Source organism: Choloepus didactylus, chromosome 7 (genome assembly GCF_015220235.1).
Source record: "Choloepus didactylus isolate mChoDid1 chromosome 7, mChoDid1.pri, whole genome shotgun sequence".
Classification (NCBI taxonomy): domain Eukaryota; kingdom Metazoa; phylum Chordata; class Mammalia; order Pilosa; family Megalonychidae; genus Choloepus; species Choloepus didactylus.
The window spans coordinates 120288095-120303943 of NC_051313.1; the positions used below are offsets into that span (position 1 = coordinate 120288095).

General features: G+C 41.4%; 1 pseudogene; it reads right to left on the minus strand.

Annotated features, from left to right (window-relative positions):
- Positions 1 to 1508: 1508 nt before the first annotated feature.
- LOC119539391 lies at positions 1509 to 2519 on the minus strand (annotated as a pseudogene).
- Between the last annotated feature and the right edge of the window lie 13330 nt (positions 2520 to 15849).

A 15849-nucleotide genomic window follows, 5' to 3' on the forward strand; every position in this document is an offset into this window, starting at 1 on the left:
ATTTTCCCAGACCAGAACGGGTCCAGGTTTCAGAATGGGGATTATATTCACGATGTATCTTAGAGGAATGACAGACTTCCCTGTGAGGTCTCCAGTCGCTGCACTTTTCCTAACCTGCCCAGCAGGTGGCGCCTGTCAGCCTGTCACTCCCAACTGGTGTAAGGAGGTGTGGCCCCTTTAGTTGCTGTTTTCCCCCAGGCTCTGGGGTCTGGTTCTTAAGGGAAAGCTGGGCCCCACCTCCTTACTCTTAGGGAAGATACAGCCACTTGGGAGTTATCACCTGCATTTGAATAGTCTCTTTGGCTCCTGGCTCCGTTATTTATCCACCCCTGTCTGGGACAGAGCACTACGAACTGAAAACGGTTGTGGCTTTCTCTTCTGAGTCCCTCAGGTTGAGAGAGAGTAAAAGGGACAGAAAGCCCCCTTTTGGAGCCAGTACACTGCCCCCTAGTTTCACTCCTCAGCCAGAGGTAACACTCAGTCTTCTGGGCTCCCCTTCCCGGGACAGATGAGTCTTCTGGTTCTTTAAGGTCAGTTGTCACTAAAAGCCTCTATCTGCTTGTTGGGGGTTTGTAGCTTGTATTCAGCAGACCACATTTGTTAATTAAAACCCCAATTGGAGCTCAGCTGAGCTATAATCACTTGCTCAGAGCTGCTAGTTTCTACTACAGCATGGTCTTGCAGCTCAGCCTGCTGTGGGGGGAGGGGACTCTTAGCACGGTTCCTCAGCTGTTACTTACAGATTTTATGCTGTGATCTCAGGCATTCCTCCCAATCCAGGTTGGTGTATGATGTGTGGACAGTCCCAGTTGTCCCCCAGCAGTTATTCCAGATTATTTACTGGTTGTTCCTCATTGTTTGCTAGTTGTTCCAGAGGTCTCACTCCACAACATAATTTTTGACCCTGGAACTTCTGATGTTCAGGCACATGCAGGTAACAACCATGCTATTACTGTACTGTTACCTGACCTACAGAAATTGTAAGATATCATCAATTAGAGACATTAAAATATGAAAAGATGCATTTTGAAATGATGAAATACATTAAAAAATTATAATGCATGCTGACATGTAACGAAATCTTTGTAAAACAATAAGGCAACATGGGCCATAAAACATATGTACAAAGAGAGGCGTGCACAGGTGGGGACAGCTCTAACTTACAGGCTGTGAAGCTCAAAGCAGCCCTGACCTTTAGGATGGGACTAAAAGGATGAGAGATTTTGATAGAAGAAGAAAGGGAAGGTGGTCGAAAAGAAAGCATGTCAGGCAGAAGGAAACACTCCTGCCGGGGTAAGGACAGGAGGTGAACAAGGCATGTTACAGGAAGCTGCAGGTTCAGTAGGATATGAGGCAGGCTAAGAAGTGGAAGAGGCAGGCCTGTGTCACAGAGGGAAGGGCCTTGCTGACCTCGGAAGGATTCAAGCTCAGAGGACTCGGGTGCCAGCCTCCGCCCCAAACGCAAAGCTCTTCCTGTCTGGTCTTCCGTCTCCCTCTCGGTCAGGCGCTTCCCAAATACGTCCACCCAGACCTTCCAACATTTTTCCCTTAGAACTTGAAGCCCCTCAGTCCCACCAGGATCCTAGGAATTGCAAAATCACCAAAGGTCCCTTCCCCGGGGACTTGCCCACCGGGTTCCGAGGCGAAGCCCACCCAGGCGCCCCCAGCCTAAACCCCCCTCTCCGCTGGGCAGTGAAGGGCGCGTCTCCGGGTAGTTGAATCTGCACCGCGTGTGTACGCGGGCCCGATACATCCGCACTTGGTCCTTCCGGCTGTGCCAACTCTCAGCGCTCCGCCGCCCCAGCTCAGTTACAGCCGCGAACACCCCCACGTCGCCTTCGAAGTGCAGGATCTCCTCCTCGTTATAGATTTGTCTGGCCACGAGCCGCACACGATCCGTCCGGTTGGAGAGGTAGCACCGACCCTTAAACCGGTACACGAAATCCCCTGCGGGAGAGGCAGCCGCGCGTTAGCCCGAGTTCAGCGCCGAGTCCCGCGGAACAAAACACTTCGTGTGGGGGAGGGGAGGGGAAGATCAGGTGTGGCCAAGCCATTAATTTCATAAAATCTTTTCCCCAGAGCACACACAGAATTTTATTCCCAGGGATAAATTAGGCGATTTCCCTGCCGCAACTCCTGGTTTTGAAATTTATTGGAGAAAACAGAATGCTTCCCATATGCATTTGGCTGTGTATCTGGTACAGATATGTACCCTGTCTTTCCCTTACAGTCTGAAATTCCAAAGTCTCTTCCCTGAGAGAAACTGTTCTCCTTCAACTGCGGAGGATGAGAAAAGGAATCTAGCAACATTCTCTTTCCTGGGGGTAAGAAATCTCGACTGTGATAAGAGCTCTTCCAGATTCTCCCTGGGGTTTGGGTCCAGCACACCCCTCCGTAGCCCCAGGGCCCCAGGTTTGCCGAGTAGCTGACGCTCTTACTTGCGGATTCTCTGCAGTGAGCCAGAGGCGTCCTCAGCACCAAGAGAATAACCATGGCAATTCCAGCCACCGTCCGAGGGCTCCTCATCTTTCCAGACTTGACAGCTTAACAAAAGCACTGGCAGTCAGCACAGCAGCTGCCTAATAACCTGAGGTTTTGCTTGGCAGAGAATGAAAACTAGGAAACCCAAGAATTCTAAGATTGGGCAGTGTCTGGGAAAGAAACCAATCAACCCTACATCTTAAGTTCTCATTTGTCTCTGGGTAAACATCTTTGATAAAGGTTCTCATTTCAAAACTTATTCACTGACTACCTACTTGCTGCCCAGTACTTGCTGGTTACCAAACATCATTGAACTTTGCAATACACTGAAGATTGAATCTGCGCTGTAAGAAATAGATGTCTGGATCTGAAGATGTGTTTAGAGGTTTCAGGAACAAGAAGAAGAAAGTGATTCCAGGGTAATTTTTCCTGGGACATTTATTTAAACTTCTGGTTCTTGTATTTGGGATTTGAAGGTGGGAAGTGGGAAGGAGGTGGTGGGAAGAAAACGGAATGATGCTCCTTGGGAGAGAGTGTAATTGTCTAAAACTGTTCATTTCCTTCCTTAACACTGTGAGAGACCATGGGATGTAGTAAAAAAGGCAACAGACTTGAGAAAAATGCATTTGTGTCACATCATTTATAAACTTTGTGACCCTTGAGCCATCTCTATTAGTTTCAGTCTTCTTAACTTTAAAGTATAGGCAATAATATCTTCTCAGTAGGGTAATTATTATGATAAAATAAAATTACATATATATGTTATTTGCAGAGTCTAGTCAAGAGCTACAACTGAAGGGATAGTAGTTCATTTTCCCCAGAAACAAATTCTGCTGTGTACTGTTAGAGGGGACAAAATAGAGGCTTTGTTGAGTAGATAGTTGAGTAAAACTGATTGAGTTTTTAGTCAGCTATTTTCATTCACAACACATAGCTTACATAACTGAAATTCAAATAGTGCTCTCCAGAAAAAAAATCATTTTCTGTGGATGTCTGTGTATCTTTGAGGCTATTGATAAACCCAGTTGCTGCAGTAGCGACAGGAAGGTGAAAGAATAAAGACTAATAGAAGCTCTTGGATATCTAAATCTAGCTCAGAGAAACATTGACATGTAGTTATAATTATCAAAATTACTCTTTCTAATAGGTATAACAATAGCTATAATTTTAGAATTTAGTGCAGACACCTGCCTGTCATTAAATTATGTAATCCTTTTTTATCTTCATTTTATTGAGATATATTCACATACCACGCAGTCATACCAAACAAATCGTACATTCGATTGTTCGCAGTACCATTACATAGTTGTACATTCATCACCTAAATCAATCCCTGACACCTTCATTAGCACACACACAAAAATAACAAGAATAATAATTAAAGTGAAAAAGAGCAATTGAAGTAAAAAAGAACACTGGGTAACTTGTCTGTTTGTTTCCTTTCCCTATTTTTCTACTCATCCATCCATAAACTAGACAAAGTGGAGTGTGGTCCTTATGGCTTTCCGAATCCCATTGTCACCCCTCATAAGCTACATTTTTATACAATTGTCTTCGAGATTCATGGGTTCTGGGTTGTAGTTTGATAGTTTCAGGTATCCACCACCAGCTACCCCAATTCTTTAGAACCTAAAAAGGGTTGTCTAAAGTGTGTGTAAGAGTGCCCACCAGAGTGACCTCTCGACTCCTTTTGGAATCTCTCTGCCACTGAAGCTTATTCCATTTCCTTTCACATCCCCCTTTTGGTCAAGAAGATGTTCTCCGTCCCACGATGCCAGGTCTACATTCCTCCCCGGGAGTCATATTCCACGTTGCCAGGGAGATTCACTCCCCTGGGTGTCTGATCCCACGTAGGGGAGAGGGCAGTGATTTCACCTTTCAAGTTGGCTTAGCTAGAGAGAGAGGGCCACATCTGAGCAACAAAGAGGCATTCAGGAGGAGGCACTTAGGCACAATTATAGGGAGGCCTAGCCTCTCCTTTGCAGCAACTGTCTTCCCAAGGGTAAAACCTATGGTAGAGGGCTCAGCCCATCAAACCACCAGTCCCCTATGTCTGTGGTCATGTTAGCAACCATCGAGGTGGGGTAGGCCAATACCCCTGCATTCTCCACAGGCTCCTCAAGGGGGCACTACATCTTTTTTTCCTTGTTTTTCTTTTTTTTTTTTTAACTTTCCTTTTTTTTTTTTTTTTTTAATTGTACTTTCGATTGTTTACAGTACCATTACATAGTTGTACATTCATCACCTAAATCAATCCCTGACACCTTCATTAGCACACACACAAAAATAACAAGAATAATAATTAGAGTGAAAAAGAGCAATTGAAGTAAAAAAGAACACTGGGTACCTTTGTCTGTTTGTTTCCTTCCCCTACTTTTCTACACATCCATCCATAAACTAGACAAAGTGGAGTTTGGTCCTTATGGCTTTCCCAATCCCATTGTCACCCCTCATAAGCTACATTTTTATACAACTGTCTTCGAGATTCATGGGTTCTGGGTTGTAGTTTAATAGTTTCAGGTATCCACCACCAGCTACCCCAATTCTTTAGAACCTAAAAAAGGTTGTCTAAAGTGTGTGTAAGAGTGCCCACCAGAGTGATCTCTCGGCTCGTTTTGGAATCTCTCTGCCACTGAAGCTTATTTCATTTCCTTTCACATCCCCCTTTTGGTCAAGAAGATGTTCTCCATCCCACGATGCCGGGTCTACATTCCTCCCCGGGAGTCATATTCCACGTTGCCAGGGAGATTCACTTCACTGGGTGTCTGATCCCACGTAGGGGGGAGGGCAGTGATTTCACCTTTCAAGTTGGCTTAGCCAGAGAGAGAGGGCCACATCTGAGCAACAAAGAGGCATTCAGGAGGAGACTCTTAGGCACAAATACAGGGAGGCCTAGCCTCTCCTTTGCAGCAACCGTCTTCCCAAGGGTAAAACTTATGGTAGAGGGCTCAACCCATCAAACCACCAGTCCCCTATGTCTGTGGTCATGTTAGCAACCTTGGAGGTGGGGTAGGCGAATACCCCTGCATTCTCCACAGGCTCCTCAAGGGGGCACTACATCTTTTTTTTTTTTTCCCCTTGTTTGTCTTTTTTCTTTTTTTTTTTTTTTTAACTTTCCCTTCTTTTTTAAATCAACTGTATGAAAAAAAAAGTTAAAAAGAAAACAAACATACAATAAAAGAACATTTCAAAGAGACCATAACAAGGGAGTAAGAAAAAGACAACTAACCTAAGATAACTGCTTGACTTCCAACATGTTCCTACTTTACCCCAAGAAAGTTACATAATATAGCAACATTTCAGTGAACTTGTTCCTACTACATCCATCAGAAATTAACAGACCATAGTCATTTCTGGGCATCCCCAGAACGTTAAATAGCTTATCTGTTCTTCTTGGATTATTGTTCCCCCTTCCTTAATTGCTCTCTACTGCTAGTTCCCCTACATTCTACATTATAAACCATTTGTTTTACATTTTTCAAAGTTCACATTAGTGGTAGCATATAATATTTCTCTTTTTGTGCCTGGCTTATTTCGCTCAGCATTATGTCTTCAAGGTTCATCCATGTTGTCATATGTTTCACCAGATCGTTCCTTCTTACTGCCGCGTAGTATTCCATCGTGTGTATATACCACATTTTATTTATCCACTCATCTGTTGAAGGACATTTGGGTTGTTTCCATCTCTTGGCAATTGTGAATAATGCTGCTATGAACATTGGCGTGCAGATATCTGTTCGTGTCACTGCTTTCCGATCTTCCGGGTATATACCGAGAAGTGCAATCGCTGGATCGAATGGTAGCTCTATATCTAGTTTTCTAACGAACTGCCAGACTGACTTCCAGAGTGGCTGAACCATTATACAGTCCCACCAACAATGAATAAGAGTTCCAATTTCTCCACATCCCCTCCAGCATTTGTAGTTTCCTGTTTGTTTAATGGCAGCCATTCTAACCGGTGTTAGATGGTATCTCATTGTGGTCTTAATTTGCATCTCTCTAATAGCTAGTGAAGCTGAACATTTTTTCATGTGTTTCTTGGCCATTTGTATTTCCTCTTCAGAGAACTGTCTTTTCATATCTTTTGCCCATTTTATAATTGGGCTGTCTGTACTATTGTCATTGAGTTGTAGGATTTCTTTGTATATGCAAGATATCAGTCTTTTGTCAGATACATGGTTTCCAAAAATTTTTTCCCATTGAGTTGGCTGCCTCTTTACCTTTTTGAGAAATTCCTTTGAGGTGCAGAAACTTCTAAGCTTGAGGAGTTCCCATTTATCTATTTTCTCTTTTGTTGCTTGTGCTTTGGGTGTAAAGTCTAGGAAGTGGCCTCCTAATACAAGGTCTTGAAGATGTTTTCCTACATTATCTTCTAGGAGTTTTATGGTACTTTCTTTTATATTGAGATCTTTGGTCCATTTTGAGTTAATTTTTGTGTAGGGGGTGAGGTAGGGGTCCTCTTTCATTCTTTTGGATATGGATATCCAACTCTCCCAGCCCCATTTGTTGAAAAGACCGTTATGGCTCAGTTCGGTGACTTTCGGGGCCTTATCAAAGATCAGTCAGCCATAGATCTGAGGGTCTATCTCTGAATTCTCAATTCGATTCCATTGATCTATATGTCTATCTTTGTGCCAGTACCATGCTGTTTTGGCAACTGTGGCTTTATAATAAGCTTCAAAGTCAGGGAGTGTAAGTCCTCCCACTTCGTTTTTCTTTTTTAGAGTGTCTTTAGCAATTCGAGGCATCTTCCCTTTCCAAATAAATTTGATAACTAGCTTTTCCAAGTCTGCAAAGTAGGTTGTTGGAATTTTGATTGGGATTGCATTGAATCTGTAGATGAGTTTGGGTAGAATTGACATCTTAATGACATTTAGCCTTCCTATCCATGAACATGGAATATTTTTCCATCTTATAAGGTCCCCTTCTATTTCTTTTAGTAGAGTTATGTAGTTTTCTTTGTATAGGTCTTTTACATCTTTGGTTAAGTTTATTCCTAGGTACTTGATTTTTTTAGTTGCTATTGAAAATGGTATCTTTTTCTTGAGTGTCTCTTCAGTTTGTTCATTTCTAGCATATAGAAACATTACTGACTTATGTGCATTAATCTTGTATCCCGCTACTTTGCTAAATTTGTTTATTAGCTCTAGTAGGTGTATTGTTGGTTTCTCAGGGTTTTCTAGATATAAGATCATATCGTCTGCAAACAATGACAGTTTTACTTCTTCTTTTCCAATTTGGATGCCTTTTATTTCTTTGTCTTGCCGGATTGCCCTGGCTAGCACTTCCAGCACAATGTTGAATAACAGTGGTGACAGCGGGCATCCTTGTCTTGTTCCTGATCTTAGAGGGAAGGCTTTCAGTCTCTCACCATTGAGTACTATGCTGGCTGTGGGTTTTTCATATATGCTCTTTATCATGTTGAGGAAGTTTCCTTCAATTCCTACCTTTTGAAGTGTTTTTATCAAAAAGGGATGTTGGATTTTGTCAAATGCTTTTTCAGCATCTATTGAGATGATCAATTGATTTTTCCCTTTCGAGTTTTTTTTTTTTAATCATCATTTTATTGAGATATATTCACATACCACGCAGTCATACAAAACAAATTGTACTTTCGATTGTTTACAGTACCATTACATAGTTGTACATTCATCACCTAAATCAATCCCTGACACCTTCATTAGCACACACACAAAAATAACAAGAATAATAATTAGAGTGAAAAAGAGCAATTGAAGTAAAAAAGAACACTGGGTACCTTTGTCTGTTTGTTTCCTTCCCCTACTTTTCTACACATCCATCCATAAACTAGACAAAGTGGTGTTTGGTCCTTATGGCTTTCCCAATCCCATTGTCACCCCTCATAAGCTACATTTTTATACAACTGTCTTCGAGATTCATGGGTTCTGGGTTGTAGTTTGATAGTTTCAGGTATCCACCACCAGCTACCCCAATTCTTTAGAACCTAAAAAGGGTTGTCTAAAGTGTGCATAAGAGTGCCCACCAGAGTGACCTCTCGGCTCCTTTTGGAATCTCTCTGCCACTGAAGCTTATTTCATTTCCTTTCACATCCCCCTTTTGGTCAAGAAGATGTTCTCCGTCCCACGGTGCCAGGTCTACATTCCTCCCTGGGAGTCATATTCCACATTGCCAGGGAGATTCACTTCCCTGGGTGTCTGATCCCACGTAGGGGGGAGGGCAGTGATTTCACCTTTCAAGTTGGCTTAGCCAGAGAGAGAGGGCCACATCTGAGCAACAAAGAGGCATTCAGGAGGAGACTCTTAGGCACAAATACAGGGAGGCCTAGCCTCTCCTTTGCAGCAACCGTCTTCCCAAGGGTAAAACTTATGGTAGAGGGCTCAACCCATCAAACCACCAGTCCCCTATGTCTGTGGTCATGTTAGCAACCATGGAGGTGGGGTAGGCGAATACCCCTGCATTCTCCACAGGCTCCTCAAGGGGGCACTACATCTTTTTTTTTTTTTTTTTTTCCCTTGTTGTCTTTTTTCTTTTTTTTTTTTTTTTTTTTTTTAACTTTCCCTTCTTTTTTCAAATCACCTGTATGAAAAAAAAAGTTAAAAAGAAAACAAACATACAATAAAAGAGCATTTCAAAGAGACCATAGCAAGGGAGTAAGAAAAAGACAACTAACCTAAGATAACTGCTTAACTTCCAACATGTTCCTACTTTACCCCAAGAAAGTTACATAATATAGCAACATTTCAGTGAACTTGTTCCTACTACAACCATCAGAAATTAACAGACCATAGTCATTTCTGGGCATCCCCAGAACGTTAAATAGCTTATCTGTTCTTCCTGGATTATTGTTCCCCCTTCCTTAATTGCTCTCTACTGCTAGTTCCCCTACATTCTACATTATAAACCATTTGTTTTACATTTTTCAAAGTTCACATTAGTGGTAGCATATAATATTTCTCTTTTTGTGCCTGGCTTATTTCGCTCAGCATTATGTCTTCAAGGTTCATCCATGTTGTCATATGTTTCACCAGATCGTTCCTTCTTACTGCCGCGTAGTATTCCATCGTGTGTATATACCACATTTTATTTATCCATTCATCTGTTGAAGGACATTTGGGTTGTTTCCATCTCTTGGCAATTGTGAATAATGCTGCTATGAACATTGGCGTGCAGATATCTGTTCGTGTCACTGCTTTCCGATCTTCCGGGTATATACCGAGGAGTGCAATCGCTGGATCGAATGGTAGCTCTATATCTAGTTTTCTAAGGAACTGCCAGACTGACTTCCAGAGTGGCTGAACCATTATACAGTCCCACCAACAATGAATAAGAGTTCCAATTTCTCCACATCCCCTCCAGCATTTGTAGTTTCCTGTTTGTTTAATGGCAGCCATTCTAACCGGTGTTAGATGGTATCTCATTGTGGTCTTAATTTGCATCTCTCTAATAGCTAGTGAAGCTGAACATTTTTTCATGTGTTTCTTGGTCATTTGTATTTCCTCTTCAGAGAACTGTCTTTTCATATCTTTTGCCCATTTTATAATTGGGCTGTCTGTACTATTGTCATTGAGTTGTAGGATTTCTTTGTATATGCAAGATATCAGTCTTTTGTCAGATACATGGTTTCCAAAAATTTTTTCCCATTGAGTTGGCTGCCTCTTTACCTTTTTGAGAAATTCCTTTGAGGTGCAGAAACTTCTAAGCTTGAGGAGTTCCCATTTATCTATTTTCTCTTTTGTTGCTTGTGCTTTGGGTGTAAAGTCTAGGAAGTGGCCTCCTAATACAAGGTCTTGAAGATGTTTTCCTACATTATCTTCTAGGAGTTTTATGGTACTTTCTTTTATATTGAGATCTTTGGTCCATTTTGAGTTAATTTTTGTGTAGGGGGTGAGGTAGGGGTCCTCTTTCATTCTTTTGGATATGGATATCCAACTCTCCCAGCCCCATTTGTTGAAAAGACCATTATGGCTCAGTTCGGTGACTTTGGGGGCCTTATCAAAGATCAGTCGGCCATAGATCTGAGGGTCTATCTCTGAATTCTCAATTCGATTCCATTGATCTATATGTCTATCTTTGTGCCAGTACCATGCTGTCTTGGCAACTGTGGCTTTATAATAAGCTTCAAAGTCAGGGAGTGTAAGTCCTCCCACTTCGTTTTTCTTTTTTAGAGTGTCTTTAGCAATTCGAGGCATCTTCCCTTTCCAAATAAATTTGATAACTAGCTTTTCCAAGTCTGCAAAGTAGGTTGTTGGAATTTTGATTGGGATTGCATTGAATCTGTAGATGAGTTTGGGTAGAATTGACATCTTAATGACATTTAGCCTTCCTATCCATGAACATGGAATATTTTTCCATCTTATAAGGTCCCCTTCTATTTCTTTTAGTAGAGTTATGTAGTTTTCTTTGTATAGGTCTTTTACATCTTTGGTTAAGTTTATTCCTAGGTACTTGATTTTTTTAGTTGCTATTGAAAATGGTATCTTTTTCTTGAGTGTCTCTTCAGTTTGTTCATTTCTAGCATATAGAAACATTACTGACTTATGTGCATTAATCTTGTATCCCGCTACTTTGCTAAATTTGTTTATTAGCTCTAGTAGGTGTATCGTTGATTTCTCAGGGTTTTCTAGATATAAGATCATATCATCTGCAAACAATGACAGTTTTACTTCTTCTTTTCCAATTTGGATGCCTTTTATTTCTTTGTCTTGCCGGATTGCCCTGGCTAGCACTTCCAGCACAATGTTGAATAACAGTGGTGACAGCGGGCATCCTTGTCTTGTTCCTGATCTTAGAGGGAGGGCTTTCAGTCTCTCACCATTGAGTACTATGCTGGCTGTGGGTTTTTCATATATGCTCTTTATCATGTTGAGGAAGTTTCCTTCAATTCCTACCTTTTGAAGTGTTTTTATCAAAAAGGGATGTTGGATTTTGTCAAATGCTTTTTCAGCATCTATTGAGATGATCAATTGATTTTTTCCTTTCGAGTTTTTAATGTGTTGTAATACATTGATTGTTTTTCTGATGTTGAACCATCCTTGCATGCCTGGAATGAACCCCACTTGGTCATGGTGTATGATTTTTTTAATGTGTCTTTGGATTCGATTTGCAAGTATTTTGTTGAGGATTTTTGCATCTATATTCATTAGGGAGATTGGCCGGTAGTTTTCCTTTTTTGTAGCATCTTTGCCTGGTTTTGGTATTAGATTGATGTTAGCTTCATAAAATGAGTTAGGTAGTGTTCCATTTTTTTCAATGTTTTGAAAGAGTTTGAGTAAGATTGGTGTCAGTTCTTTCTGGAAAGTTTGGTAGAATTCCCCTGTGAAGCCATCTGGCCCTGGGCATTTATTTGTGGGAAGATTTTTGATGACTGATTGGATCTCTTTGCTTGTGATGGGTTGGTTGAGGTCTTCTATTTCTTCTCTGGTCAGTCTAGGTTGTTCATATGTTTCCAGGAAATTGTCCATTTCTTCTACATTATCCAGTTTGTTGCCATACAGTTGTTCATAATATCCTCTTATAATTTTTTTAATTTCTTCAGGATCTGCAGTTATGTCACCTTTTTCATTCATTATTTTGTTTATATGGGTCTTCTCTCTTTTTGATTTTGTCAGTCTAGCTAGGGGCTTGTCAATCTTGTTGATCTTCTCAAAGAACCAACTTTTGGTGATATTTATCCTTTCTATTGTTTTTTTGTTCTCTATGTCATTTATTTCTGCTTTAATCCTTGTTATTTCTTTTCTTCTACTTGGTTTAGGATTGGTTTGCTGTTCATTTTCTAGCTTCTTCAGTTGATCCATTAGTTCTTTGATTTTGGCTCTTTCTTCCTTTTTAATATATGCGTTTAGTGCTATAAATTTCCCCCTTAGCACTGCTTTTGCTGCATCCCATAGGTTTTGGTATGTTGTGTTCTCATTTTCATTCGTCTCTATATATTTAGCAATTTCTCTTGCTATTTCTTCTTTAACCCACTGATTGTTTAGGAGTGTGTTGTTTAACCTCCAGGTATTTGTGAATTTTCTAAGTCTCTGATGGTTATTGACTTCTAATTGTATTCCATTGTGGTCAGAGAATGTGCTTTGAATAATTTCAATCTTTTTAAATTTATTGAGGCTTGTTTTATGTCCCAGCATATGATCTATTCTGGAGAAAGTTCCGTGAGCACTAGAAAAGTATGTGTATCCTGGTGATTTGGGATGTAATGTCCTGTAGATGTCTGTTAAATCTAATTCATTTATCAGATTGTTTAGGTTTTCAATTTCCTTATTGGTCTTCTGTCTGGTTGATCTATCTATAGGAGAGAGTGATGTGTTGAAGTCTCCCACAATTATTGTGGAAACATCAATTGCTTCCTTTAGTTTTGCCAATGTTTCTCTCATGTATTTTGTGGCACCTTGATTGGGTGCATAGACATTTACGATTGTTATTTCTTCTTGCTGAATTGCCCCTTTTATTAGTATGTAGTGGCCTTCTTTGTCTCTCAAAACATCCCTGCATTTGAAGTCTATTTTATCTGAGATTAATATTGCTACACCTGCTTTCTTTTGGCTGTAGCTTGCATGAAATATTTTTTTCCATCCTTTCACTTTCAATTTCTTTGTGTCCCTGTGTCTAAGATGAGTCTCTTGTATGCAACATATTGATGGTTCATTTTTTTTGATCCATTCTGCGAATCTATATCTTTTAATTGGGGAGTTTAATCCATTTACATTCAACGTTAAAACCGTGAAGGCATTTCTTGAATCGGCCATCTTATCCTTTGGATTATGTTTGCCATATTTTTCCCTCTCTCTATTAATATCCTTTATTGTACCCATACCGAATCTCTTTAGTACTGAACCTTTCTCCAAGTCTCTCTGTCCTGTCTTTGTTTCTCTGTCTGTAGGGCTCCCTTTAGTATCTCCAGTAGGGCAGGTCTCTTGTTAGCAAATTCTCTCAGCATTTGTTTGTCTGTGAAAAATTTAAGCTCTCCCTCAAATTTGAAGGAGAGCTTTGCTGGATAAAGTATTCTTGGCTGGAAATTTTCTCACTCAGAATTTTAAATATATCGTGCCACTGCCTTCTTGCCTCCATGGTGGCTGCTGAGTAGTCACTACTTAGTCTTATGCTGTTTCCTTTGTATGTGGTGAATTGCTTTTCTCTTGCTGCTTTCAGAACTTGCTCCTTCTCTTCTGTGTTTGACAGTGTGATCAGTATATGTCTCAGAGTGGGTTTATTTGGATTTATTCTATTTGGAGTTCGCTGAGCATTTATGATTTGTGTATTTATGTTGTTTAGAAGATTTGGGAAGTTTTCCCCAACAATTTCTTTGAATACTCTTCCTAGACCTTTACCCTTTTCTTCCCCTTCTGGGACACCAATGAGTCTTATATTCGGATGTTTCATATTATCTATCATATCCCTGAGGTCCATTTCAATTTTTTCAATTTTTTTCCCCATTCTTTCTTTTATGCTTTCATTTTCCATTCTGTCATCTTCCAGGTCACTGATTCGTTGTTCAACTTCCTCTAGTCTTGTACTATGATTGTCCAGAATCTTTTTAATTTGGTCAACAGTTTCTTTAATTTCCATAAGATCATCCATTTTTTTATTTAGTCTTGCAATGTCTTCTTTATGCTCTTCTAGGGTCTTCTTGATATCCTTTGTATCCCGTACTATGGTCTCATTGTTCATCTTTAGTTCTTTGAGTAGCTGCTCTAGGTGCTGTGTCTCTTCTGGTCTTTTGATTTGGGTGCTTGGGCTTGGGTTATCCATATCGTCTGTTTTTTTCATATGCTTTATAATTTTGTGTTGTTTTTGGCCTCGTGGCATTTGCTGAACTTGATAGGGTTCTTTTAGGATTTGTAGACCAATTGAAGTCCTTATCTCTAATTTATCAGATCTACAGCTTTGTGGTGTACACTTTCTCTAACTAACCAGCAGGTGGCGTCCACGAGCCACCTGTTCTCCACAAGCCAGTTCTCCCTTGCTTAGCCTTTTTGGTGAGTGGGGGAGTGAGTCTTGTGGGGTCCAATTGGTGTACCAAGCTTGCGTGTGTAGTTGGTGTTGCCTGCCCCGTATATGGGGCGTGTTTCTGGGCAGTCAGGGAGGGGTGGTTGCCCTAACAATGAAATCTCCCTGGTGATCCTGGAGTTTTAAAGCTGCTGCAATAGTCTAATCCTTCAGTTCAGTCCTGCCACAGTTTGTCTCTGCCACTGACCCACAAGTCCTTGGTATTGGCGTATGGCTCCTGAGACTTGCAAGTGGGCCCCTCTTCCAGGCCGTGCACCCCGGGTCCTCTGTTGAGGGATGACTGTGCTATGTCACAGGTGAGTGCCGTCCCCCCAGGGCAGTTCTGGGCTGCTGGGCTGTGTAGGGAGGCTCCCAGTCTGCTGAACTGATGGCTGAATGGGGCTTTGTTAATTCACACTGCTCCACCTTCCCAACTCTGGGACAATCAGCTGAGGTTGCAGGGAAGGCTAATGTCCACGCCCAGTTTTGTGGTGTGTGCCTGTTATTTGATGCACTTCCATCACACTGGGTTGTCTGGGGCAGCTCTGGGCTATGGGGCTGGCGATGGGCAGGAGTGTTTCCTGTCTACCAGGATGATGGCTGTGAGCGGATACCCCCCTTTTCTTGGGAAGTTGTGGTGTTTAGTGAATTTTCTCAGCCACTGGATTATTGCCTTTTGTCTCAGAGCTCTCTTAGTTCTACTCTTGACTTGACCTGCCCAAATTGCAAGTCTTTGAAGCTTTCTGTATTGGGCTTCTTAGAGTAATTGTTTTAGAAAAAGAAAAAAGGATTAAAAAAAAAAAAAAAGGGCCCTCCTCAGAGATCTAATGGGTTATTGAAATGCTAAGAGACAAAGCAACCAGGGCCATTAAGGAAAGGTCCACAGGGCAGAGAGATCAGCTTTTCTTCGGGATTTGCATATGCACCTCAGGGCCTGAGCTCTGCCCTTCCCCTTTCTATGTTCACCAGAACTCCAAAAATCCACTGCTTTTATTTTGGAGTTTTTCGTGTTGTTTTTTTTTTATGCCTGTCTCCTCTCTGCTGGGCTGGCTGCTCTCAGATTCTCTGGTGTCTGGTCTCAGTCTATCTATGGTTGGAGTTTGGATCAGTAGAATGAGTTTCCGATAAGGGCTGCCGCTGCAGTTCTCCCTTCTCCTTCCCGGAGCTGACAGCCCCTCCTCCCACGGGACTGAGCCTGGCAGGGAGGGGCGCGGGTCCCCTGGCCACAAAAACTTACAGATTTCGCTGATCTCAGCAGTTCCACGTTTTCATGAGTGTTGTATGAAGTATGCCCAAAGTCAGATTGCTCTGTGGTGTCCAGTCCACGCAGTTCCTGGCTTTCTACCTACTTTCCTGGAGGAGTAACTAAAACATACAGCTCACCAGTCTGCCATCTTGCCC